This window comes from Meriones unguiculatus, chromosome 7 (genome assembly GCF_030254825.1).
Source record: "Meriones unguiculatus strain TT.TT164.6M chromosome 7, Bangor_MerUng_6.1, whole genome shotgun sequence".
Classification (NCBI taxonomy): Eukaryota; Metazoa; Chordata; class Mammalia; order Rodentia; family Muridae; genus Meriones; species Meriones unguiculatus.
The window spans coordinates 104853197-104877807 of NC_083355.1; the positions used below are offsets into that span (position 1 = coordinate 104853197).

Consider the following 24611-nt stretch of genomic DNA (forward strand, 5'->3'; position numbering starts at 1 on the left):
GCCTCAGCAAAAAAGCTTCCCACCTCAATGGCGTTCAAGTGGGTCTAGAAGAATGAACAATTCTTCTAGAGAGGAGAGAGAAACACTCTTGTAGTCTTTTTCTTTACTTGTAACTTGAGAATAAAAAGAACAACTTTCTCATAGTGAGCAGAACAACCCAAAGGCCAAGGGTGTAGTTCCACCATGACGTGGTTCAGTCTCCCTCTGCCATGAAAGGTTTGAGGAAAAACAATAGAAATTGTATTGTTAAAATAAAAGCAAATAGCTTTTAAGCCAGTCTTTTTTTTTTTTTAATTGTCTTCAAAATGGCAGTTACAGAAGAACCCATTCACAAGAAAAGGTACAGAGTTTTACATGCAGGAATAAAACATTCAAAACCCAGGCATGGTGGTGCATATCTTTAATCCCAGCACTCGAGAAACAGAAGCCAGGGAATCTCCACTAGTTTGAAGCCAGCCTGATCTACATAGTGAGTTCCAGGACAGCCAGGACTAGGTAGGCTTTGTAGACCCTGTCTCAAAAAAGAAACAAAAAAGATTCAGATACTTGTACTAACATGGTATTAATACATAGCAAGCACACTGACTCTTTTTAAAAATTAAATAACAATGTTCACATATTCTTCACACTCAAATCTAATATACATCAACATTGTAGGCTTTGCTTTGAACCTTGAGTTTGGGAGGCTGGCTTTCTCAGTTTCTTTCTTTCTTTGTTTGTTTTCTTCATTTCTTTGATTGTTTCTTTCTGGTAAAATGTTACCATTGTGCTGCGGTCTCACGGCTGTAGTCCCGTCAGTATCACTTCCGCTCAAGTGTACAGGCTGGCTACATTCACAATCTAATAAACAAGCTGGGTTTCAGGGTGTGGGGGTCCACGAGGACACTGAGGCGGGTCACTGGGGGAAACATTTATTAGAAAAGATTTTAACGCCACGGACAGACGGACCAGAGAGACAGGCAGCGTGGCATGGTCTCTGGAGAGAAGAGTCAGAACAGCCTGGCAGAAGCAGGCTTTCTTTTTAATGCCTTTCGGAGGCTGTTCCGTCAGCTCACTTCCCAGTGACAGGGCCTGGCCCAGGAAGTCAGCTAGGGACTCAGAGTCAACGCCTCAGGAGCAGGCCTGTATCTTGGAGCGGATGCTTCTGAAGACGTTGTATCCTAAGCAGAGGCTGGATTCTCACGGCCCTTGAGGGACTGATCACCCAATTCAAATCTCTCTCCGTTCCCGTGACACACCACTTTCGTTCCTTCTCACCACTTTTGTTCTTAAAGGAGTGTCCTTTGAACTTTAGGAAACTGAAATTTTGAACTGTGTCATTGTATGCCTCACATGACTTGCTTGGTGTGGTTCAAGGTGTATCTCCAGTGTTGGAGGTCCATCCCAATGCTTTGGTGGTACCCCCCCGCCCTCTTGAGACTGAGATTCTAGTGATTCTAAGTCTGGAGCTCTCCCTAGGGCAATCCCTCTGTGGGCTTGGAAGTAGATTTGCCTGAACTTCACTGAAGAGCAGATGATAACAGTAAAATACAAGTGTCATTACAGACACTTGGTGTATTAAATCATTGGCAATAAGCTCTTCTGCTTCTGAATCTTCAATGTGGGCAGAACCCAGCTCTGTCCACCACATCATACGCTGAGGTGGCTCAAAATCTAGCCCTCCCCTCCCCCAACAAATGATCTCTAGTCATTTATGACCCTTTTCCACCTTAGATAATTTTACATAGCCCTACGTATATAGGTAAACAGTGTATATAAGACAGGTATATAAGTCAAACATTTACTGACAATAAATCGCAGAGAAGTTCATTTTAAAACAATTTTGTGAAATACGTATGTACAGTTTTTACCACTTACTAAACAGGAGAGCAATTTTGCACACTACTGAGATGAATGTGCTTGGTTATTCTTGTATAAAGAATAAAATCTTGACACGGCAGGATATAGAGTTCTTCAATGATTTTCAGAGCTGACTGATATTTTGATTTTAGAATTATCAATGCTGTGACTGTGGCCTCACATAGATATTCAGTGTCCATGACAAAGACTATGCAGGGCCATTTCAGAATAAAAACTGAATTGGAAATACCTGTGCTAATCCCAAAGTAAGATTCATTTAACAATCTTTAATGAAACTCAATTCAAAAATCGGGTTTTAAAATCAAGCACTGGCCAGGCTGGTGGTGCTCACCTTTAACCCCAGCCGTTGGGAGGCAGAGGCAGATCTCCGAGTTTGAGGCCAACCTGGTCTACGGACCTGATTCCAGGACAGCCAGGGCTACACAGACAAACCCTGTCTCACAAAGGAAATAAACAACAACAACAAAAAAGACAAAACAAAACAAAACAAATCTAACACAATGCAATCTAAAGATACAGTAATTTAATACTTTACCTCTTCAGGAACAATGCAGGAAAGTATTAAGTGTCTTTGTTTCCTGTAATCCAACCGTCATGTTTCTACGGTAGAATAAACGTACAGTAAACAACAACAACAAAGACCGGAACGCTGCGATTCAGGCCGCAGGTCTGGACCCTGAGCCCCTGAGCCCCTGAGCCCCTGAGCCCCTGAGCCCCTGAGCCCCTGAGCCCCTGAGCCCCTGAGCCCCTGAGCCCCTGAGCCCCTGAGCCCCTGAGCCCCTGAGCCCCTGAGCCCCTGAGCCCCTGAGCCCCCGGCTGCATTCTCTGGCGGTGCCTGGGGTGAGGGCATGTGTAGTGCTCGTGCTGTGTCTTTAGAACCAGTGAAGTCCCACGACGCAGCACGGGCAAGAACAAAGCCCAGAACGCTCTGCATTCATTACGCATCTGAACCGATTTGGGGTTGTTGTGTGTTCGGAAACCTTTCATCACTGCCAAACTCTTTCATAACACCCACATTCGGTTATAGTTTTTAAAAAAAGGAAGGTAGGGCACTTATATGTGTCTTTTTTTTCCCCTACAGCCATTGACCACCTCAAAACATGGTGGTAAATGTCCTGAGACAGCAAGGGAGATGCGCAGGGAGTTTTTAATCATCTATCTCAGAAGTTATGTGCCTCCGGTGATATCCCAATCCAGCAGCTGAAGCTGGCTCAGGTGTTGCCCAGGTTGGGAAAGGCAGACATAGAGAAAGAATCCTAAGTTCGGTTAGGAATCTTCGAAGAGAGTGTTTCAGTTACGTAAGTGTGAGATGGAACACATTTGGGCCAGGTGCTTTTAGAAAACACAAGCTGCCACTCCACTATCCAAAGCATAGGTCACAAACACACACACACACACACACACACACCCCAAGACAAAACAAACAAAAAGCTGGGCGGTGGTGGCACACTCCTTTAATCTCAGGAGGCAGAGGCAGGTGGATCTCTGAGTTGGAAGGCAGCCTGATCCACAGAGAAAGTTCCAGGACAGCCAGGACCACACTGAGAAACCAAAATCAACAACAACAAAAACATGTTATCCGTTATTGTCATAAAAAAAAAAATCTGTAAAGGTGCAAGTATCTTTTCTCCAAACAGAAGTGCAATTCCACAGATGAGAAGGATGTCTCTAACAGGGTACTGAAGTCTTCACGTGGGTCTCTGTGTATGATCAGGCTGTATTTCTCCCAGAGGCAGAAAACGCCTTCCTCCCGCACAGAACGTTGAGAGACAAGCACAGAAGATCTTAACATCTTTCCTTCTCATAAATAAGGAAGGAAAACCTGGTTCTATCATCCCAGGGCTTTGATTGCAAAGCTCTGTTTGGGCGGGAGGGGGGAGGGGCGGGGGGGGTTGCTTGTTCTCTCCAGCCTCCCGAGCGCCACTGAGATGCTCTGTATCTCTTCAGCATGGTGGCTGCTGGAGCACCTGCTCTTGAGAAGGGTGGGTGCTCTCTGAGTTGCCATTGGCGAGACTTCCCTGCTCTCCCGTTTCCTGGCGTGGACAATGATGCTGATGGCAAGGCTCGCCATATTTTGTAAACAGCGAGTGTGTTCATTCGCGGATCTCCCTTACCACTTGGCAAGTGTGCTGTGCGATCAATAGCTGTCCGTAATTACAAGGCAGAATGAATTCAGGAAGCTGGAAGAGACTTGCAACACCCCGCCAGGATGCCCCCTAGCAGGGGCAGACCCTTAAGACTGGGCGGCCTCCTCTTTCACTGTCAGGGACAGGTGCCAGGAACCCTCTTGACGTGCAGGAGAGCAGCTGGGAACGGCTTGAGGAAGAAGCAGAGATCAAGGTTCTCAGATTGGATATGCGTTCTCACCCCAAATCCCCATCTTTCCTGGGTCTTGCTCAGGGTAAAGCTCTTCGCTCTGTGGAGAGGTCTCCGGGTGGAAAGGCAAAGAGTGTTCGAGGCCCCATCTTCTCCTAACGGAGAATGGATGGCTTGGGTTTCCGCCTTTGTTAACTGAGCGACCTGGAGCAATTTCTCCCACTCTAAGTTAAAGGTCCCTATAGCTCTTTTATCCCGGGAGTTCACCAAATGTCTAACCCGCATTTAGACCTAACGGGAGGGGGGCGTTTCCATAGCGACAGAAGTACCAGGGTGTTGTTAAGTCTCTTTCCAGCATCCAGGACCTGGTCTACACAGGGATCTCCTGAACCTGGGGAGGGCGATTCCTGGGATCACCGAGCTTGGAACAGGGTGCCACGTTGGATGGCCTAAAGGCAGGATGCCTCTTGCCGCTGTCACCCGTCCATGTCAGTGTGGGCACTTTCCCTGGGGTGCTGCAGGGTACGCTGACTTCCTCTCCCGACTCCGGGGTAGACGCATGACCTGGCCGGAAGCTCTCTGGGGACTTGCCTTTTGTTTTCCGCATTTTCGAGACCAGGGCCCTCAAACCACTGAGGTACACGCGGGCAGCTAGAACGCAGCCTTTGAAGTTAACTGCACCTCGGGATAGAAACGGCTCCGCCAGGGGGCAGTGCAAGAAAATGGAGCTGGGGCCCGGTGGAGATGCCCTTCCCGGCAAGCCAAGCGAGTAACCAGGCTCCTGGCTGAGCAGCGCGATACCCCAGCGGGCGGAACGGCGGCGCTTTGATGTCGCGCGGCCACACGGTGGCGCTCCCGCACCGCCCTCCCGCAGAGGACTCAGGGTTAGGGATGCCCCGAGCCAGGACAAGCCAGGGTGCGGAACAGCGTCCATCTTCATGCCTTGGGACCTTCGCCAACCTGCCCTGGAACCTCTTGGAGGCCTTGGAGGCAAAGGGGTCCCCGTTTACTAACGGGGAAGCCGAGGCTGAAAGAATTAGGAATCCCGGGTTTAGCTCCAATGGCAAAAACTCTGGCAAGGCCCTTTCCAGGAAGGAAGGGAGCTGAAAAAGGAGAGAGCCCCCTTGGGATTTATTCCCAGGGGTTCCTGGAAACTGCCACAGCCTGAGAGATCAAAGTTAAACCGTTTTGCAGGGAGCCTGGGAGGCTCACTATTGGCCCTAACAGCAGTGAGCGGAGCCGACAATCAATGGCCATGGTCTGCGGCCCATGGGTGCGACATCCCGCCACAGTCCCTTACTTCCAAACTTTCAGTCATCTTCTTTTAAGAAGGGAAAGAAAGCCCCCAAATCCCTTCTTTCCCTCCTCACTCCTAGGAAAGTGGAAATGCCTGTAACTTAGTCCTTGAAGACAAACAAGGGCAATGATTTTGGAGGTGAGGGCAGCAAGGTGGAAGGAACGGGGATCCCTGAACCACATAAAATAGGAGGCCAAACCTATTAACCCCCTGGTTTCTGGAAGGGAGGGAGGGAGAGAGAAAGGGAAGGAGGGGGGAAGGGAGAAGCTGATTCCCAATATCTTCTTCAAGGGCATGTCCCTAATGACTTAACTTCTTCCTATCGTCCCTACCTCCCATTAGTACATTGGTCGGGAGCCAAGCCTTGAACACATGGACCTTTGGCAGACACCAATGGTCCAAAAAAAAGTTTAGCAAGGGAGAAGATCATATGTTGGTCTGGAACAGTACCAGGATTGATTTAGGTTCATTTAAGGCAATTGCAACAAAATCCCGGTGGCAGAATCAACTAACTGTTTCACCTGATTCGTCACAGGATCCTTGGTTAAGTAGGTTTCACAGGTGGTTTAGATGGTCAGCCTGCGGGATGTAGAATCGCCTGGGAGACGGGCCTCCAAGCGTGCTCACAGGGAGTATCTTGCTAGGCTAACTGAGGTGGGGAGGCCTGCCCCAAGGGTGGGCCGCTCCGTTCCTTGGCATTAGATTCTGGGCTGCACATAGAGGAGAGAGCTAGCTGAGCAGAGTCATCCGGACTCCGCTGCTTCCTGCTGCAAATGCACTGTGTCCAGCCACCTTCATCCCTGGCCACCATGACGTCCCTGCCGTACCCCCAAACTGTGAGTCACCATAGGCCTGCTCTCCCTTCAGTTACTTTTGTCAGGATATTTTATCGAGCGATAGAGTGTCTAACACGGTAGCAGAAGGGAGGCTTCAGGGAAGGAGGAAGAGGATGCCAGGACCCAAGTTCTAAACCCAAGGTATTAGATTCCGAGCTGCTTTCCTGCAAGCCTAGACATGTGCGGGTGCGTGTGCATGCACGTGTCTGTGCGTTTGCAACCTGCACACCGTTAGCGCCACCCACTTCATCAAGAAAAGCAGGCCTAAACAGTTCTTAGCAAACTGTTTGGGAAGGGCTTAAAAAGCGATTTTCAAAGCTCGGGGTCTACCATAAGATGTCTTTATTGCATCAGGGAGGGCAGACTCAAACTTCAGTCCTAATCACACCTCCAGTCATCCCTTGAGGGGACCCAGTGAACCCTCGTCACCACATGCCTTTGTTTCCCATGTCCAACTTCTTCAGTTCCGCACTGGACCTCATGCCTCTTGCTCTTCCCACCCTCTGGCCTGAATCTACAGCCAAGTGCCTTCTGGTGAGGGCTGGAAAGCACCAACGTGGCCAGGATGACCTAGCTCCACAGTGCTGCTGAGTACTTAGAACTTTGCTGCCGAGCACCCTGCTTGCAGAAGCCCTTCGCTCCGGGACATTGCCCGAGTCCGTGTCTGTCCCAGCTAGGCTCCCTCGCCTCCTCGCCGACCCCTCTCACCCTCCCGTCTCACCCTCTGCGCATCTTACCGTTTCTCCCTCTCTCTACCATGCCCGCCTCCACCTGCAGTCTGGTCTTCCCCTCACCACATGGTCCCAAGCGTTAACCAGTGTCTGTATACCACTGCTCTACTCTCACTCTATGCTTCGTTCTAGGGTAGTGATGCCACCCACTACCACCCCAACCAGGGGGCAGGGGCATTGAGTGTCAGACATCCTGCACATCAGTTATTTACATTACAATTCATCACAGCAGCAAAATTATAGCTATGTGATAGCAACGAAATAGTTTCATGGTTGCGGGGGGGGGTCACCACAGATGGGGAACTGTATTAAAGGGTCATGGCATTAGGAAGGTTGAGAACCATTGCTCTAGAGCCTTTTATTCCTTTTTGAACCACTCCCTTTATTTATTTTTCCCCCAGAGAATTATGCCTAATGTAAACAAACACACAAATACACGGGAAGCACATGAAGAAATTCTCCTTCTGTCTGAACAAAAAAAAAAAAAAAAGAAAGAAAGAAAAAAGAGCTCCTTTCTTCTCTCCAACCTCACACGAGCCTGATCTGAGCATTCCTTTTGCTGAAATCTCTGAGCATCTCTTCGATGGCCTGTGCACATCTCTGTTGCTATGGTTACCAGGCTCTTGGGGACCTGCCTCTGCCCCCTCCATTTCATAGGAATCTACCACTTGCCCAAGACACCACCCCGGCTATTCAGACCCAGCCACTTGGGTGTTCTCTGAAGGGGCCCAGCTCAGCTCCTTATCGCTGCTGCCCTTTCACACTTCTGTCCTTGTGGAGACCTCCAGCCTCTCTCCTCATTCACTCTGCCCAGTGGCTGCTGGCTCTCCAGGCTCGGACCTATCTCTTGCTTCTTGTGTGGCCTGTGATGGCGAGAGGCTCCTGTCCACACTTGGTGCTCCTCTGGGGCGGGAATACACACCGTGCAGTTTTATAAGTGGTTAAGCGCACATACATACATACACACACACACACACACACACCATTTCGTTAAGTGGCTGAATGAAAGTGTGAGATCCAATGCTCATCTACCAAGGTAGACCCTAAGGAGTAGTTTGGGGAGAAGTGGTAGACTGTTTGCTTAGGAAGTATGAGGGCTCATGTTCAATCCTACATCAGCACCACAGGAAACAAACAAGCAGGAAGACTAGCTTGGAAGGGTCAAAGAAAGAGGAGGAAGGGCCAAGAAACAGCCTGAAGCTGCAGAGCTGGAGAGGAAAATGAGCAGCAGGTTTCTGGGTAGCCAAGAAACCCATTGCTATGTCCATTTGTCCAACAGCCAAGGAGAGCTGAGGATAAAAACCACATGGCGTTCGAGCCCTGTCCCCTGTGACTGTCCACATCGGTCAGCTTAACGGCTCTGAGTGCTACGGTAGCCCAGGTGGATGGAGCAGCCGGCCCTTCAGGGAAAGCTCGTAGAGACTGGTGCTGAAGAGGGAACGCTCTGGGCTAGGACTCACTTCATGACTACTCACAGCTAATTGGCTGCAACTGGCCATATGGCCCTACCCAAATACGAGGGGCCTAATCCAAGGAATCTCGATCCTGGCAGAAGGTGGGAACTTAGAATCCTGAGGCACAGTCTCAGGACTAATTAATGGGAGACCAAAAGGGAGTCTGTCACGAAGGGGGAAAGGAGGTTTTCTGAGAATAGGGCTGTGCTGACCGCCCCTTCAAACACAATGGCTCTGACCCTTGGCTAGCCTTGGATAGAACGACCCGCCTGTTTCCGTTCATCCTCTCGTTGCTGTGACAAAATACCGACCAAAGTAACTTAGAAAAAGAAGAGAAGGGTTTGTGGGACTCCCAGTTCAAGGGTATACCCTTGTCATGGTGAGGATGTCAAGGCTGGAGGGCTTTGGGGTCATATTGCATCTACAATCAGAAAGCAGAAAGAGTTGCATCCCTGTGTTCGGCTTTCTTTTCTCCTCTTCATATTAAAAAGTGATGTGTGTATGCGTGTGCAGTGTGCACGTGTGTGTGTTTGCATGCTTACATGTATGTGGGCACGTGCATATGTGTAGGTGCTCAAGCCCCTGCATGTACGGAAGTCAGGTTGATACTGCGTTTCTTCCTTGATCACTCTCATTTGAACCCAGATTGGCTAGTCTAACTACCCAGCTCACTCACCCCACTGCACCCCCCATAAACTGCAGCCACCATGCCTGCCCAGCACCTACATTGGTTACATGGCAAGTGCTTCACTGGCTGAGACATCCTATCCCGGCACGCCTCCCCTTTCTCTGTCATTCCGTCCAGCAGTCAGGATAGATCTTTCACTCTTGCGTAAGCAGGCCCAGGCGATCGCTTACACGCATGCGCAGAGGCTTGTCTTCCAGGTGACTCTGGATCCTGTCACCTGACAATACGGACTGTCGCAGCACCCCAGGGCTGTTCCTCCCTTCTCTAGGCGTCCTGGGTAGCAGGTTTCTGGGTAGCCAAGAAACCCATTGCTATGTCCATTTGTCCAACAGCCAAGGAGAGCTGAGGATAAAAACCACATGGCTACCCAATCCCATCCAGCCTTACTGCTCCATCAAAGCCACCCATGGTAAGTACAGCCAGGTGTCCTATGGAAAGGGATGTCTCTGTTCCCTTTCTTTTGGACATGGAATCATGTTTTCCGTATCACAACACTCTGCTTTCTGATGGTCTCCATCACTTTTGTATTGACGTAGCCTCTCCTTCCTGGTGACAAGACCACAGGGTTCACAGTCAACCTAAACTCTTTCCCAGCATTCCCCATCACACAGGCTCAGCACTGACTCAGTATTTACAGGGTCCTCAACACGAGGAGGATAAAAAAACCAACACATGAAACAAATGCAAAAAGAGGTAGAAGGATATGAAAGGGACGGTCCCATCTTGACTCTATCAAGGTATCCAATACATGCTTACATTGAATCAAATCACCCTGCAAGCTCCTTCTAAGGGAAAAAACAATCAATGTCTGAGTAATGAGTTCTGGAGGGAAAGAAAGGATTTATCAATGACCAAAGAAAAGGGGGTACTTCGCTCACATATCAGCTTCTGGACTCTAGGGGAGCTGGAATTGCAGACATAGAATAAGAATAATGAAAGGTCTGGCTAACGAAAGGGAGGGCATCTGTGTTCTTTCCAGGAGTGGGCAGAAAGCCTCTAGGGTGATGCTGGCTCATAGGTACCTTTACTCTTAACAAGAGGACAGAGAGAGAAGGGGTGGGAGAGAGAGAGAGAAAAAGAATAGAGAATATCTAGGTCAAGTTAGCTCTGTATTATTGCTCTGCATAAAATGTCTCTCCCATCATCAGCATGTCTACACACAGGATGTGTGTCTGCTCCAAGACTCTCACCCAAAGTCTTCAAGAGAAAACGGACAGACACAATAGGAAGAGCAAGAGGCGCAGCCTTTCTGCCCCGTTCCAGTTACCCAAAAGACAGGTCTCGGACGCAGGGGAGGACTTGGTACCTTCAGTACATGTGAACTTCAGGTGTCCGAAAGTAAGCCAAGCAAGCCCCATTGTCATTGCCAACATACCACAGGAGTTATCTATGGCAGAACTAATGGGAGTCCAGTGGAGTGAGCTCCAACACCGATGACTTTAAGTCAGTGGCTCTCAACCTTCTGAATGCTTCAACCCTTAAATACAGATCCTCGTGTTGTGGTGACCCCCACCATAATATTATTTCATTGTTCCTTCATAACTATAGTGTTGCTACTGTCATGAATTGTAATGTGAATATGTGGTGTGCAGGATATCTTACAGCTGGATGAGACTCCAGGTTAAGAGCTGCTGCTTTAGGTGAACTAAGAGTTGACAGGCTGGGAGGCTTACTGAGGGCTTTCTCAGAAATGCCAGGACACATGAAGCAACATCTGTATCTGTTTGATGGCCGTGTTCTCATCTCTGGGTAAGTCACAGCACTACAGAGGTGCCCATAGCCTGTATCTGTCTGAGTGCTGTCCAATTTAGAAGCCTCTAGTCATCTGTGTCCACCAAACACGTGAAACACAGCCTTTGAGACCAAAGATTTGAACGTATTTCATTTTAGACAGTATCTTGCTATATAGCCCAGGCTGACCTGGACCTTATCCTCCTGCTTCAGCCTCCCTCAGAAGGGCACCCTGCACGGGCATAGGAACTTAATTTGTAATTAAATTGAGATGTTCTATAAATGCATATCATGCATCAGGTTTCCAAGACTGTAGAAAGAAAAGGCATTGTCAAATATTCTGTTAGCATTTTTCTATTTATTAGCATTCAAAATCACTGTCTCTAATACCGTGAACTAAGCAAAGTTTATACTTTAAAATAATTCTACCAGCTCTTTTGACTTTTAAGAAATGTAGTACGAGAAAAATTTAAGCTAACCTATGGCTTACAGCAGATTCCCATGCACGCCTCTAGAAGCCTACAGTGGATTTGGGTAAGATTAGCAGCTCTTACATTTCACTGACAAAGCTGCAAATTATAGCATTTGACCAAATCCTTCCCAGGGAAAATTCTCACAAAGTTGGCATTTGAAGTTAGGCATGTTTAATTTTTGTTTCTCCATATTTGCTTTTTTTTTTTTTTCTTTTCCTCCCAAACTTATGACTACAAACAAAATGAAAGGCAGCTTTTTAAAAAATGTTGTTTGTGTGTGCTGGGGATTGAACTCAGGAGTCTCTGGCATGCCAGTCATGTGTTCCACCGCTGAGAAAAACTCCCATCCACAAAAGCATCTTATTTATTCCGTAAGCTATCTCCAGACCTACCTAAATTACATCGCACATGTCGCTCTGTATTTTACACACACACACAGACACACACACCTCTATAGGGACCAGCCTTTTCCCATGTGTAAAGAGACATGCCTGATTGCTAGATTAAGCAACAGAAATTAATTATTACAGTAATTACTCGGCCACTAAATGTTTGAATGCTAGGCCCGACATAGCTGTCCTGGGAGCCACCTTCAGCTTCCGAATATATTAGCTTTGACAAGGCGGCTGGAGTGGTGTGTTTTTAAGCCGCTTTCTGGGGCTGCATGGAGCCAGTGAGAGCCAGATGTATCTGCTGCAGTTGGGGGAGGGAGACGATAGGCCTCGTGACACAGGTTTAAAAAGAACACAGTGACCTCCAGCACCCAGCTCTCCAGACCTGAAATCAGATGTTTGAAGGAAAAAGCCTTCAGCCTACAGGGTGGCCACTTAGCGGAGGGTGGACAGGTGCCCAGCTGGGTGATGGTTGAAACTAGAAAATAGCTGGTAGGAAGGGCTCTAACTCATAAGGCCGGGTTTGAAGCAAGGCAGCTGTCAGTCGGAAATCCCCAACCTGGGGAAAGTCACGCTAAGGACAGCTATGTGCGAGCCGTCTTGCCTGAGTGATGTACGTCAACATCCTTGGGACGTCTCTCCTCATCAGAGCCCCCAGGAGACAGCTCTGCTTCCCACCCACCCCCATCCCCCAAAGGTCACACTCTGTTCACAGTGAAAACAGACCTCCTTCAGGGAACACCTTCGGCTCAGGACTAGAGATTTCCAAAGGTGGCTATGCTGTGGGCCTCATTGTCGTGCAAGAGAACAGGAAGCCTGACAGTCAGGTCTCCTGTGTTCCTACGCCAGGCTCTGCCTTCACTTGGGAAACTGAACATGGTCCAGACAGTGGCAGGAACAAAATCATGAGGTGAAAACCTTACGCAGCCGTTCTTTGGGCACCTTGGCGTGCAGTTTGAGCTCAAACCGTGGAAGTTTCTGCAGAACATTTTCCATATGTGTTTCACAAATCTCCCTTTCCATGCTCCTGCCCCCCGGTAAACCAGATGACAACATCTGGCGTCATCAGGTCATTCGCCCTGCCACAAGCCTTGGTTCTTGCTTTAGAACCCCATCAGTATCTCTCAGAAAGAGACCCAGATGTCTGAAAGGAGGGCGTGTCTCCTCCAAAGTTCCCCCACTGTGGGTCAAGGTGAAAAACACTTCACTTTCTCCAGCTGCTGAGACTTCCAAGCAAGCCCAGGATCATTTACCCCAAATGAGCCGTGTTCCCTGTAAAGCGCACCATTGTCTATGAATGAAGAGCAATTACTAAGAATGGAAGCAGCACCTGGAACTCTGAGGGTCTGGGTTAGACAGCTTAGGATGCTGTTTTATTTAATCCTTACCTAGTCATTTCAAATCTATGTCTTGAGTGACTATGGACTTGACAGATCCAATGGGAAGCTCCCGTTGCGTTCTCTACCTAGGGCCTGACCGCCTTTACTAGCTGTGACTGTAGCTATGTCAGAGATGGAAAACATCCCTCTCTAGTGTCCTCTGACTGGAAGGTCTCTCTCAACCAGCAGATGCACCTGAAGATGAGGGGAGTTTGCCTTGAAGGATGAGGACGGAGGTAGGGGAGAGTTATTGGCCTTTCACACTCTCCACAGACAATCTGATGTGTGGGCCATACCATTCCTCTGAAATGCTCCACTGGGAGTCCAGCGTACATGCGCCCTGCCCTGTCCAGGTGTACAGGAGCCTGACAGCCCCTCTGTGGGCTTCGTTCTTTCTCTGTATGTCTCACTGATTCCCTCCTACTTCCTGGATCATCATGACCCCTCCCTATATCACCCTCTTCTCCTGCCGGCAACTCACACCCCTGCCTCAAGAGGGCTCTTGATCCAGCTGAGGTCAAACTGACACAGATGCAGGTGTCAGCAAGGTGCCTTCAAGCGTGACTGTCTGTGTGGCAGAGGCAGGACTCCTAATGCACTCTGGAGCACTTGGTGGAGTAGGGACTCGCAGGGCACTATGGGAATGTGGTGTGGGCTCCTCTCCCAGAGAGCTGTCCTCTGTGCTAGCTGGGGATAGGCTACGCCTCGTCTATAGTACAGTCCTCGGCTGCAGAAGATATTTCCCCAGGCCTTGTGTTCTTCATGTTTTCAGGTCTCTCCTTACCCTGGAGTTTGCTGACTAGAGGAGGATGTCCGGGGATTTGCCAGTCTCTGCCTCCCTGGGGCTGAGGTCATAAGTGTGCGCCATCTCATTCCTTTGGTTTTCTACATGTGCTCAGGGGCTCAAACTCAGGTGTCCAATTTTACAGGGCAAGCATGTTGCCATTGGAGCCATTTCTCCGGCCCCACGGCCGAGGTCTTGAATCTGTTAGACTAACCCCAAGGTCCGTCTTTGGAAGACTCTGCAAGGCTTTCCCTACTTCACAGGCACCCCAGCACTACTTCCTGTCTGTCTGTCCACTAAAGCAACTGGCAGCACAGGCCTAAGGGCCCTGAACAGACACTGAGGAGCCCCCAAACCAACGTTATTTCCCTTGTGTGGTAGCTGACTCATGAGGTAGCAATTTACATGGCCAATTAGTGGGTAAGAGTCTCTGGAGTCTGCCTTCTAAACAGAAAGAAGCTTTGGGAAACTGCTTGACACATCAGCTTTCTTAGATTTCGGATGGTCCCATGGCAGAGCAACACGCTGTTTGGCAATGAGGTAACTGCGGCTGTTGAGGATGGCTCAAAGCTGCCTCAAAAAGTACAGAAATGCGGCCGGCTCTTTGTACGGTTTCCCCAGCGACATGAACGGAGGCTTGAAGTTTAACTTCCTGCCGTAGTCAGCTCTCCATTAGGTTTCTCTTCTTTTTAAATTGCATTTTGGGAAGTAGAATTCTGGGTCCCTATTTCTGGTTGTCTTGGAAACGCCAACCTGAGATCCCTGGGAAATAAAGCTGGGATCCCACACCACCCTTCCGCCCCTCTGCTGTGGTGGCTCTGGCCTCCTCTCACATCTCCCTCGCTGGGTAGGACCACAGCCACAGGCTCTGGCTCTTCCAGTGTGGTTGGCAAATAGCGAAAGCAGTCGTTAATGCCTAAAAGCTTCTTCCCATCATCTATCCATCCGTCCGTCCATCCCACCCTCTCCCCACCCAGTTGATTAATTTATCAATTATCTGCTCTGTGCTAGGAAGTGTGCTAGTGCTTTGAGAGGTCCTTAAGACACGGTGACAGAAAAGTTCTGGACCTCTCTCGAACCTCGGAGGCCAGCAGGGAAGAGCTGATATGCAAATCATTTTATAAACACTGAGCTATGAGTGATCGGTGCCATGGGGATGGTCTAAGGTGCTAAGTGAGTTCCCTAAGGACGTGGCAACCAAGCACAGAGATGACATTAGCCAAATAAAAAAGGAAAAAAAAAAAGGCAGATTCAGAGAGAAGGGCCTTTGTGAGAGTCTGGTGTAGGACTAATGCAGGACTAATGCAGCTGTGTGAGGCAAGGGAAATAGGAGTGGAAAGAGAGAAAGAGAGAGAAGCCATGGGTGCTCTGTGGGGATTTGGGAGAAAAGGAGGGGTCTATAGGGAGAATCCTGTGCTCAAGAAGGTCATGCTGCTGACTGTTGCTTGGAGAGGGGGCGCCAGAGCAGAGACTAGACAGAAGGGATTAGCAGAAGGGAAGACGCAGGGAGGGCTGTCAAGAGGCCAGAATAGTCAACTGTGGTGGCGCGTGCCTAGAATCGAGCACTTAGGCAGGAGGACTGCTGTGAGTTTGAAGTCTGCCTTCCATCGTGAATTTCAGGCCAGCCTGGGCTACACAGTGAGACCCTGTCTCAGCCCCTGACTACTGCGGAGGCCAGTGTATCTCTGTCTCTACCTCCAGGAAAAGGTGACCGTGGCTAAGACTAGAGTGGAGGCATAGACGAAAAGCAGAAAAGCTCCGGGGTGCACTTTGAGGAGAACACACTGAGATCCAGGTCCTTTGCGGCAGTCTGCAGGGGCCCTCTAGCTATGATGGACAGTGTTAGAGACAAGCCAGCCCTTCAATGCCCCCCCCCATGGCCTGTGGCTGTACAGGAGTCTACAGAGCTGGAGGGAGGTGACAGCTTCACCCTGGATCCGCCTCTTCCATTTCTTGTGTTTATGACGTGCAGGCAATGACCTTGTCCTCCAGTGGGCTCTTCTGCGCTGAGCCGCTAACAAGAGTGTATTTGGCCAGGCCACCCCACCCCACCCCGCCACCCCACCACCATCGCCCCTTTCCCCACGTGCTCAAAGCACTGCCTCTCCAGGCGTGCAGGAACATTCATTTAGTACCTGTGCGGAGCCATAAGTCTGTATCTTAGGAGTGGAGAGGTGTGGGCACATTCTCACCTCCGTTCTGTTTTTCTCCCACATCAGCCTTTTGGTCAACCATAGGGTTCTGCAAAGTAACAAGGGGAATGATGAGGATAAGTTCTCTGGACCCCAGGAAACTTGGGAATCTGGAAAAAGCCACCCCATCAATTTAGTCCCACTAACAACACCACTGAGGGGAATTTTGCATATCTTCTTGCTTCCTTGTCTGGTCACCAGGTTCTATGCTCATGACAGATATTATTAACCAAGCACGATTAGGCTTCATACTTCACTGAGGTTGATACAGACATGGAACGCACTCGCCAGCCTGTGCTCGACGGCAATCAAGGGAGCCAGCCTGGGAAGAGTGTCCAAGAAAATCTTTCTTCGGTTGAGGGTCCAGGCTTTCCGGTTCGCCACAGTCTTCCTACTTCCCCTCAGAAGGTGGTTTTCAGTCCTTTGTGTCCGATCAGCTTCTGGTACCCTCCTCACACCTCAGGGCCCTGCCTTAGAGTCTGACAACAGGTTCCTCTGTGTTTTCCTGTACTCCCTCCTGTCTTTTGGGGGCAGGAAGAGACAGGTGTACAGGATGATCAGGATCCAAGATGCATGGCAGTCAGAGTTCGCCTTCCAGCTTTGTCTGATGGGGGATCATTACCCCAGGGTGTCTCTTACCCAAGAGAGACGAGGGAGCAACCTAGCAAGTCTACTCCATAGAGTCTGTTACAGACATTGGGCCTGGGCGCTTGTCCACCACTAGCAAGGCTCTTTCTCCTTGCCCTCCATGAGCTTGGGGTACTTCGACTACTTGATTTAGATCACAAGCAGAAGTAAGTATAGGTGAGGATTCAAGAAGAGCAGGACTGGGTGAGGGTAGGGTGGAGGACGGGACAGAAGGACAGTTTCTAGCCTCTTCCCCACACCCTTCCCCAGGAATGGGACCGCCCCAGTCTGTTGCTGACCCTGAGCTTTCCAGTACTCAATTTGCAATGCTTCGCTTCGCGTGTACACTAGGGGGAGCAAGCAGGCTTGTTTTCCAGTATGGCCCTAAGAAATCCTCAGCAACCTAGGGGGACAGTGGGGTGTAAGAGGGCTGTCAGGAACCTTGCTCTCTGAAAAGTGGTGAGGGGATACAGATGTTTGGGGATGGGATCTGAAAAGGAGGACAACGTTCTCACTAATTGCTTGAAGCCGTATCCTGTATTTGTTTTCGGATCAGCCTTGGAACTGGGAGCCGGGGCCAAAGGACAAGTTATGTAAGGCCCTGGGCTGCTGCTGGGCCGGGCTGGCAGGCTCCCAACCTCAGGGTGAGTCAACACCTGGGAGCTGGTGGCCCAGGGCGGCTCTTTGAAGCCGGCTGAGACCACGCCACTACAGTAAGGCCACTGTTTCGCCCATCCCTGAGCCAGCCAGGCAGGAGTTGACCGCGTCCTGAATCTGGAAAAAGGCTCTGGAAAGAAGGGTCGTGCTTTCGGCCCCAAATTGCAAAGACTCTTTCACCAAACAGACCTGTGCACCACTGACCTACTTTTTCCGCAGAGTAGACGGAGGCCAGCCCCCGAGGACACAGCCCTCTTTTCCGCCCTTCTCCTCCAATGCCCTCAACAGTAGCCTAGTTGTCTCCCAGGCCAAGGGAAGCATGGGTGAGGACCATTTCCCAGCCCATGGAAGGGAAACGAGTAGAGGAAATCCACGCAGGGTTTTTACTGCCAAATACCTCTTTCCCTAGGAAGACGGTCCATTCAGACCACTGAGTGGAGGCTGGAGGTAGGCCAGCCATAAACCATCCTAATGAAGACTAATAGGGATCCACAATTACTGTTGACTTCAGAACGCAAACAAGAACTTTAGACAGTGATCCCTATCAGCCGGTGAGGCCCGGCACAGATGCCGAGCGCTGGTTTTGCTGTTGCTTAGCAATGGAAAATGAACTGTTCCTGCCTCTTATCGCTGGAGGTGGAAGTAGGACAATGAGCTTTATTGGACTGAATAGGTATAAAATTAGTTTATTCTTTCTCACTTGGAGAAGCCAATTGGCAGCAAAGAGAATGCCTTGGATGAGGGGTCCTACAGAGGTTGGGGGAGGAAGGTGACTTCCTTTCTGTCTATCTCTGCTGATCCTCACCCGCCTAGTGATTTTCCCCCACAGGTAAAGTTTGAATTTTGGCTGGGAGTGTCCCTCCAAAATCGTCATTAGAGGTAATACTTAGAAATGCAAACCCACAGATTAGGGTGGAAATGAGGTTGAGGACAATGAAGTCTTAGAAACAAGAAGGTTAGGGATGCTCCCAAATCCACTAATCAGGATAAATAATTGAATGTAACATTAAATATAGACATCTTTAGGGTCTGCATGTTTGGCACTGTATTAGACCATATGTGTTGATTTATAGGCAAAAGTAATGGTTGCAGAAAACCAAATGGGCGCCCCCCAAATCTATAGTGAATTCAATAGAAAAACGTAAAGCCATTTCTCCTCTTTGGCCTCCAATGTGGCATGTGACTTTTTTTTTTTTTTTCTCTCCAGTCCCTCATGTGTTTACAGCACAGAAGGGCCCCAGGCTGCCCTTTCTGCGCGACAGTGTGGTGGGATTTGCTAGAAGGTCTTGTTGCTGGCCAGAGGGAGGATTGCCTCATGCAGCGTGGAGGGCCTCTTGCTGCGGTCCTCGTGCTGGCCTTGGAGACTGCAGTGAGGTGCGTGGCTTTGGCGAGAGAAGCCCACTGAGGCTTCCAGGGCAGTCACAGGGAAGAACCTCAGTCTCTGCTGACAGACACAGTCAGCTGGAAACTCCAGATACACCACTCTAAAACAACAGGCCGGGCCTAGGGCTGGCAGCTGATGGCAAAACCATCCCCTCCCTTTGCTCTCCAAACAAGGACTCACTGTGAGGCTGGGGCAGACCTCCAACTCACAGTCCTTCCGCACCAACCTTCTCCATGCTGGGATGAGGGGTGTGGGCCTCCACTCCTAGGCATCCTTTTGCCATCAGCATCCATGGGAACTGGTGGACACTGAGGCGTTTTCGGTGGAATCACATGAGATTGCCAACAGCAATTTTTTTTTTTAATTTAAAAACCAACACATATGGCCTGATTCAGTGCATGCCATGTACACTAGGGTAAATAGTGAAGCCTAAAGGTGTTCACATCTTCAGTCCTACCATGACCTCATACAACAAAAAGATTTCGCAGACGAGATTAGATTAAGGCTTTTGAGATATAAATCCAGGCTGTTCGGGTGAGCCCAACTGGTGACAAAGGTTCTCGTGGAGAAGGAAGGCCATGTTACAATAGAAGCAGAGAAAGCTCTCAGGACACCAGGCTACTGGCTTTAAAAAAAATAGAGCAAGGGGCCGTGAGCCAAGGAGTGCAGCAGTTTCCAAAGCCCAGAAGAGTCGGAAACACATTTGCTCTGGGAGCTTCCACAAGAAAAGCATTCTTCCTCACATCTTGACTTTAGCCAAGAGAAGGCAACGGTAGAATCCTGACCTTTGTAACCGCAGGAGACTCTGTCTGTGATGTTTCAGGAGACAGAACTTGTGCTAATTTGTTCCAGCAGGAGTTGGGATGGGACTAATAGGCTAGTGTTGTTTATATTTATCTCCAGAGAAGTATGTAAAACCCACCCTCAGCCCTTTAACAGACTCAAGTGCGCCAAGTTCTCTCTTTCATTCTCAGTTTCTGCTTAGAGGGTCTCTTCCACTGACTCTGTACATGTTCTCATATGTTTAACACGTTGAGGAATAGAAACAACAACTCCTGTTGTCACATCCACTTACGGTTTAAAGAAACTGGTAAACTAGGGATACAAGAAATTTTCTTTGACCCAGTGTGAGGTGTCTCCCAATGGTGCGTAATAAACCTTATATTTAGGAATCCTCGCTTTTATTCAATACTGCATTGGAGGTAGTACTTAGCAATGAAATGGGGGAAATGAAATGAAAGGTGCAGGGGAAATGAAATGAAAGGTCGGTGTGGTGATAAAGTACTCTGACAAATGCAACCTAAAGGAGAGGGTTTATCTGGGCTCACTTCAAGGATGAAGCCCACTGTGGCGGGATGTCATGGCGGCAGAAGCTTCTACACGCTGCATCCGCCGCCAGGGGGCAGAAGGTGCCGAGAGCCAGCTTGCTTTCTTCTTGGTACATCGTCCAGAGCCCAAGCCTAGGGAGTGATGCCGCCCTCTGTACCCGGGTCTCCCACCTCAGTTAGCTAATCAAGATACTCCCTCACGGGCTAACCTGATTTAAATAACAGTCCCACACAGGTGCCCCAAGACTTGTCTCGGGTAAGGCAGCAGAGTTGGTCAAGGCGGCAAACAACACTGACCATCACAAAGCGAAGAAGCAAGGTAGACATGCGCTAAAAGGGATGTGAGCATTCTCAGAGAAATGCTAACGACTCTACAGAGAGATGTCGAGGATCAGCAAGTGGGCTTAGTAAGGTTGAAGCATAAAAGAACAAAATCATAAAGTGAGTAATTTCCTACATATTGACAAAAAGTTATAAAACATAATTGTAAAACGCACAATTTCAACGGTAATTCTTGTTAGGGAGAGTGCAGTGAAAAAATTAAAAATAGATCTAACGATTAATAAAAAGAATTTTAATGGGAAAATTATGGTATTTATTAAAAACTATTAATAAATGACCTGTAGATCCACTGTGGTCCCAGTCAAGTCAACATTCCAATAAGCCTATTCGTGGGATTTGCTAAGTGCTTATTAAAGACACTTTATTTTTTATTTTTTTTTAAGCCAACGGCCAGAAGCTGCTCAGTGTGTGTCCAGGGCTTGTTCTCCTGTCTCTGTGGAGGTGGGCCTATGCCACAAGCATGCTCTGCCAGGTCACTGAGCAGGCCAAGAGGCAGCCCAGCTTGATTCCTTCCTCTCTTCATATTTATTGGAGCAGGAGGTACCGGAGCAGCACTGTGCGTGATGTGCCTGGGATTGCTCAATCCAGATGTCAGTGGGGTCAGGGAGAATAACCCGGAGCCTGAAACAAACTGGGTCCCAGCGAACAATACAAGCTCTACCCTGTGAATGTGGACTACAGCAAAGAGAAGAAAGAAGGCTCCCCGGCTTCTAACCCACAAGGCTCACCATAAAGCTCCTCTGAGCGCATGAAGTCATGTTGATTTGGGGGAGTTCATCACACTGATCAATAAATCTCTGCAACTTGGAGAAGAAAAAAAAAAAGCCAAGGGCCAAAGAGAACCAATAAAAGTGAGGAGGCAGGTCTGTCAGGCGGTGTCTTCCTCTCCCAGTCATAGTTAAGAAAAGTTGTTTATGTAGATCAATAACCAGACACAGAATATATAGAAATAAGACAGAGCCCAGGGATACGTGGATCATTGTATAGAAGCCCGATTAGTTGAAATGTTGATATCACAAATCAAAGGGGGAGATGTCTAAAAATATGTCTGGCGATACAAAGGTGCAATGTAAAGGGAACTTTCATGTCCTCTACTGGGAATAGATACTGGTTTTGTTTGTTTGTTTGTTGTTTGGGTTTGTGTGTGTTGTTGTCTTTGTTGTTGTTAGTTAAGAACACGGGCATTAACTTCATGCTGGAAGATATACATACTCTGAACTCAGTTGTTCTAGCTTAGATAAACGCTATAGGAAAAAAAATCATTGCATATATTCATCAGGAGTCTTTGTCCAACTCATGCTACTGTCAGTAGAGAACAGAAAAAAATTGTGGTATGTTATCAAAGTATAATATCACGCAGCTGTGAAAAAATAGAGGCATCTACACCTACATTCATTTGCAGGTGTTATCTATAGAAAACAAATGTCAAAGAAAGTATGTGATATCCTTCTAATAGTATTTATATGAAATTCAAAAAAAGTTAATGTAAATGACCTTCAGTTTTACAAGTGAGAATCTTGAAAATAATATATCAATGTGATGGCAAGAAAAAAAATCTAGAGACACTGTAAACAACCATCTCTTCATCTTAGTTCTGTAGTAGGAATGGGGATCTAGGGCAAACTGCTATCCCCCCAACACAGAGATTCACAACAGGTCAGAAAACTCCCACAGGAGCCAGTGTCGGGAACACTACAAATGGCCTTAATCAGGAAAAGTTACAGCAAATTAAGAGATAAAGAAACAGTTTGAATAAACAAAACAAAAGCCAGACTTGGTCAGGATGTTGGTGCTATTAGAAACAGAATTTAAAACAACCATGAACAATAGTTTAAGATTAAGAATGGGTAAATAGACAATTTAAAAATGGATACATGAGCAGAGTAATGGAACTCCTAAGAGTAAAAAAGAACCACTATGCTAGAGAGAAAAGCCACTGTAACATAAACAAAGAATGCCTGTAACTGCTCACTCATACCCCAGACATGGGGTATGATGAAATAATTTCTGAGCTTGTGTATAGTCAGCCTCCCATATCAATGGGTTCTGGGTCTATAGATTCAGCCAACTGTGGACTGAAACAACCAGAGAAAATTACACTTGCACTGAAATGCAAAGACCTTTTCCTGGTCAATATTCCTTAAACAATATTTCACACAATTATTTACATAGTGTTTATACTCTTTTATGTACCATAAGCCACCTGGAGAGGACTTAAAGCACATAGGTGAGTGAACTGGTCATATGCAAAATGAGCATCTGTAGATATCCATTTCCGTAAGAAGACCCGAACCAGTGCTTCAGAGGTACACAAGGACAGCCGTGTATCAGGAGAAATCTCAAAAACAGAGAACAGAAAGGATCAAAAACTGAAAATAGCAACAAAAAAGAAAACAAGCAAGCAAACACAAACCCCACAGAGCAGAATTCTAAGACCCGAGGGAAAACTAAGAAAGGTGTGACATAGGTATATAACAGGAACCACAGACAAATCCAGGACTCTCCGTGAGCACCAGGCAGGACAAATGCCAACACAAAGAAAAAAAAAAACCTAATAACTATAAAACACTGCAGTCAAGCATATCATTTTTCAACTATAGAAAGTCAAAGATAAAAAATAATCTGGAGGGAAACAGGAAAAATTTATTACTTAATTTACAATTTAAAAAATACGTGGTGAATAAGCAAGGTACTGCTAGAGAACACAGGGTCCAAGAAGAAAGGTGAAAATAAGTTGATACTTCTAATGTGATGAAAATGGAAACAGACTTTACCAAAATTTTTGTTTAGTAAAAGCAGTGCTTGTGTGGAAATTTCTAGCACTGAGTGGATATATTAGAAGAGAAGAAAGATCTAAAATCAATAATCTATTCTTCCATCCCCTGAAACTAGAAAAAGAACAAGTTAAATCTGAAGTAAGCAGAAGAAAAGAAAGAGAGAAATTAGAGCAGAAATCAAGAAATCAATAGAGAAAATAAATGACTCCAAACACTAGTTCTCTGAAAAGATCCATAAAATTTATCAGCCTCTAGCCAGCTTAACTGAGACAGAGCACGGTTTACTAATACCAGAAACGAAAAGGACATCACTACAGAACCCACAGACATTGAAAGAATAGCTGCATGATAATGTAATTCTGTACCAATAAACTTTGTAATATATGTTAAATGGAATAATTTCTTAAATACAGTATGTCAAAATCACATAAGAAACAAGTCATTTAACGAGGCTTATTAAATAATTTGATAGAATGAGCAAGCCCAACTGACTCATTTGTGAATCCTCCAAAACACATTTTAGATTTCCTCTTGAGGCAGAAACTATGCCATTTTTAAACTATATCTTTCAATACAGACACAGAGAGACCACTTCCTAACTTACTTTATAATATTAGCATCAGTTTAATACCAAAACAAGACTGAGACATTACCAAAAAAAAAAAAAAAAAAAAAAAAAAAAAAAAAAAAAGAAGGGGATATACCAATAGCTCTCATGAATACAGATTCAAAATCTCCAGCCAAATAGTAACAAGTCCAATCTTGCATCATAGTAGAAGAATAACATTCCACAACCAAAAGGAACTTAGAACCTGAGTCTTCAAGGCTGGCTCAACATAAAATGAATGGCTATAAATCCATCACATTAACGTGTCAAGGAAGACATACTGCATGGTGATGCTGATAGATTCAGGAAATGCACGGGCTGCAGAGATGGCTCAATGTTGCAGAGCACTTCTGCAAACCTCTGCACTTCCGGAGGACCAGGGTTTGGTTCCCAGCACCCACATCAGGCAGCTTACAACTGCCTGTAACTGCAGCTCGATGGGATCCAACGCCACCTTCAGGCCTCTGCAGGCACTTACACACATGTGTGTCTCTCTCTCACACACACTTTTAAAAGAAGCACTTGACAAAATCCCTACTGCTCATAGTGAAACCTCTCAGCAAATTAGACACAGAGAGCTTTCTTTACTTGGTTAGAACATCTACAAACAAATGTATAGATATTAATGATATCATAACCAGTGGGGAGACATTTTCTCACCAAGACCAAGGGTGCTCCCTCTCATGCCTCTTTTTTTTTTTTTTAATATTATCCTAGAAGTCCTGACAGACTCAGCAAGACTAAGAAAGAAAATAA

The 24611-nt window shown here is 47.4% G+C and overlaps 1 long non-coding RNA gene and 1 pseudogene across 1 annotated transcript; one reads left to right on the forward strand and one right to left on the reverse strand.

The window, feature by feature from the left end:
* Nucleotides 1-306: 306 nt before the first annotated feature.
* On the reverse strand, nucleotides 307-16392 carry LOC132655455 (uncharacterized). The gene is made up of 3 exons (XR_009593265.1): nucleotides 16077-16392; nucleotides 2396-2460; nucleotides 307-511 (listed from the first exon to the last, which is right to left on the reverse strand). It is a non-coding gene; the product is annotated as an uncharacterized LOC132655455 (long non-coding RNA).
* LOC132655454 (cytochrome c oxidase subunit NDUFA4-like) lies at nucleotides 9397-23586 on the forward strand (annotated as a pseudogene).
* The last annotated feature ends 1025 nt before the right edge of the window (nucleotides 23587-24611 follow it).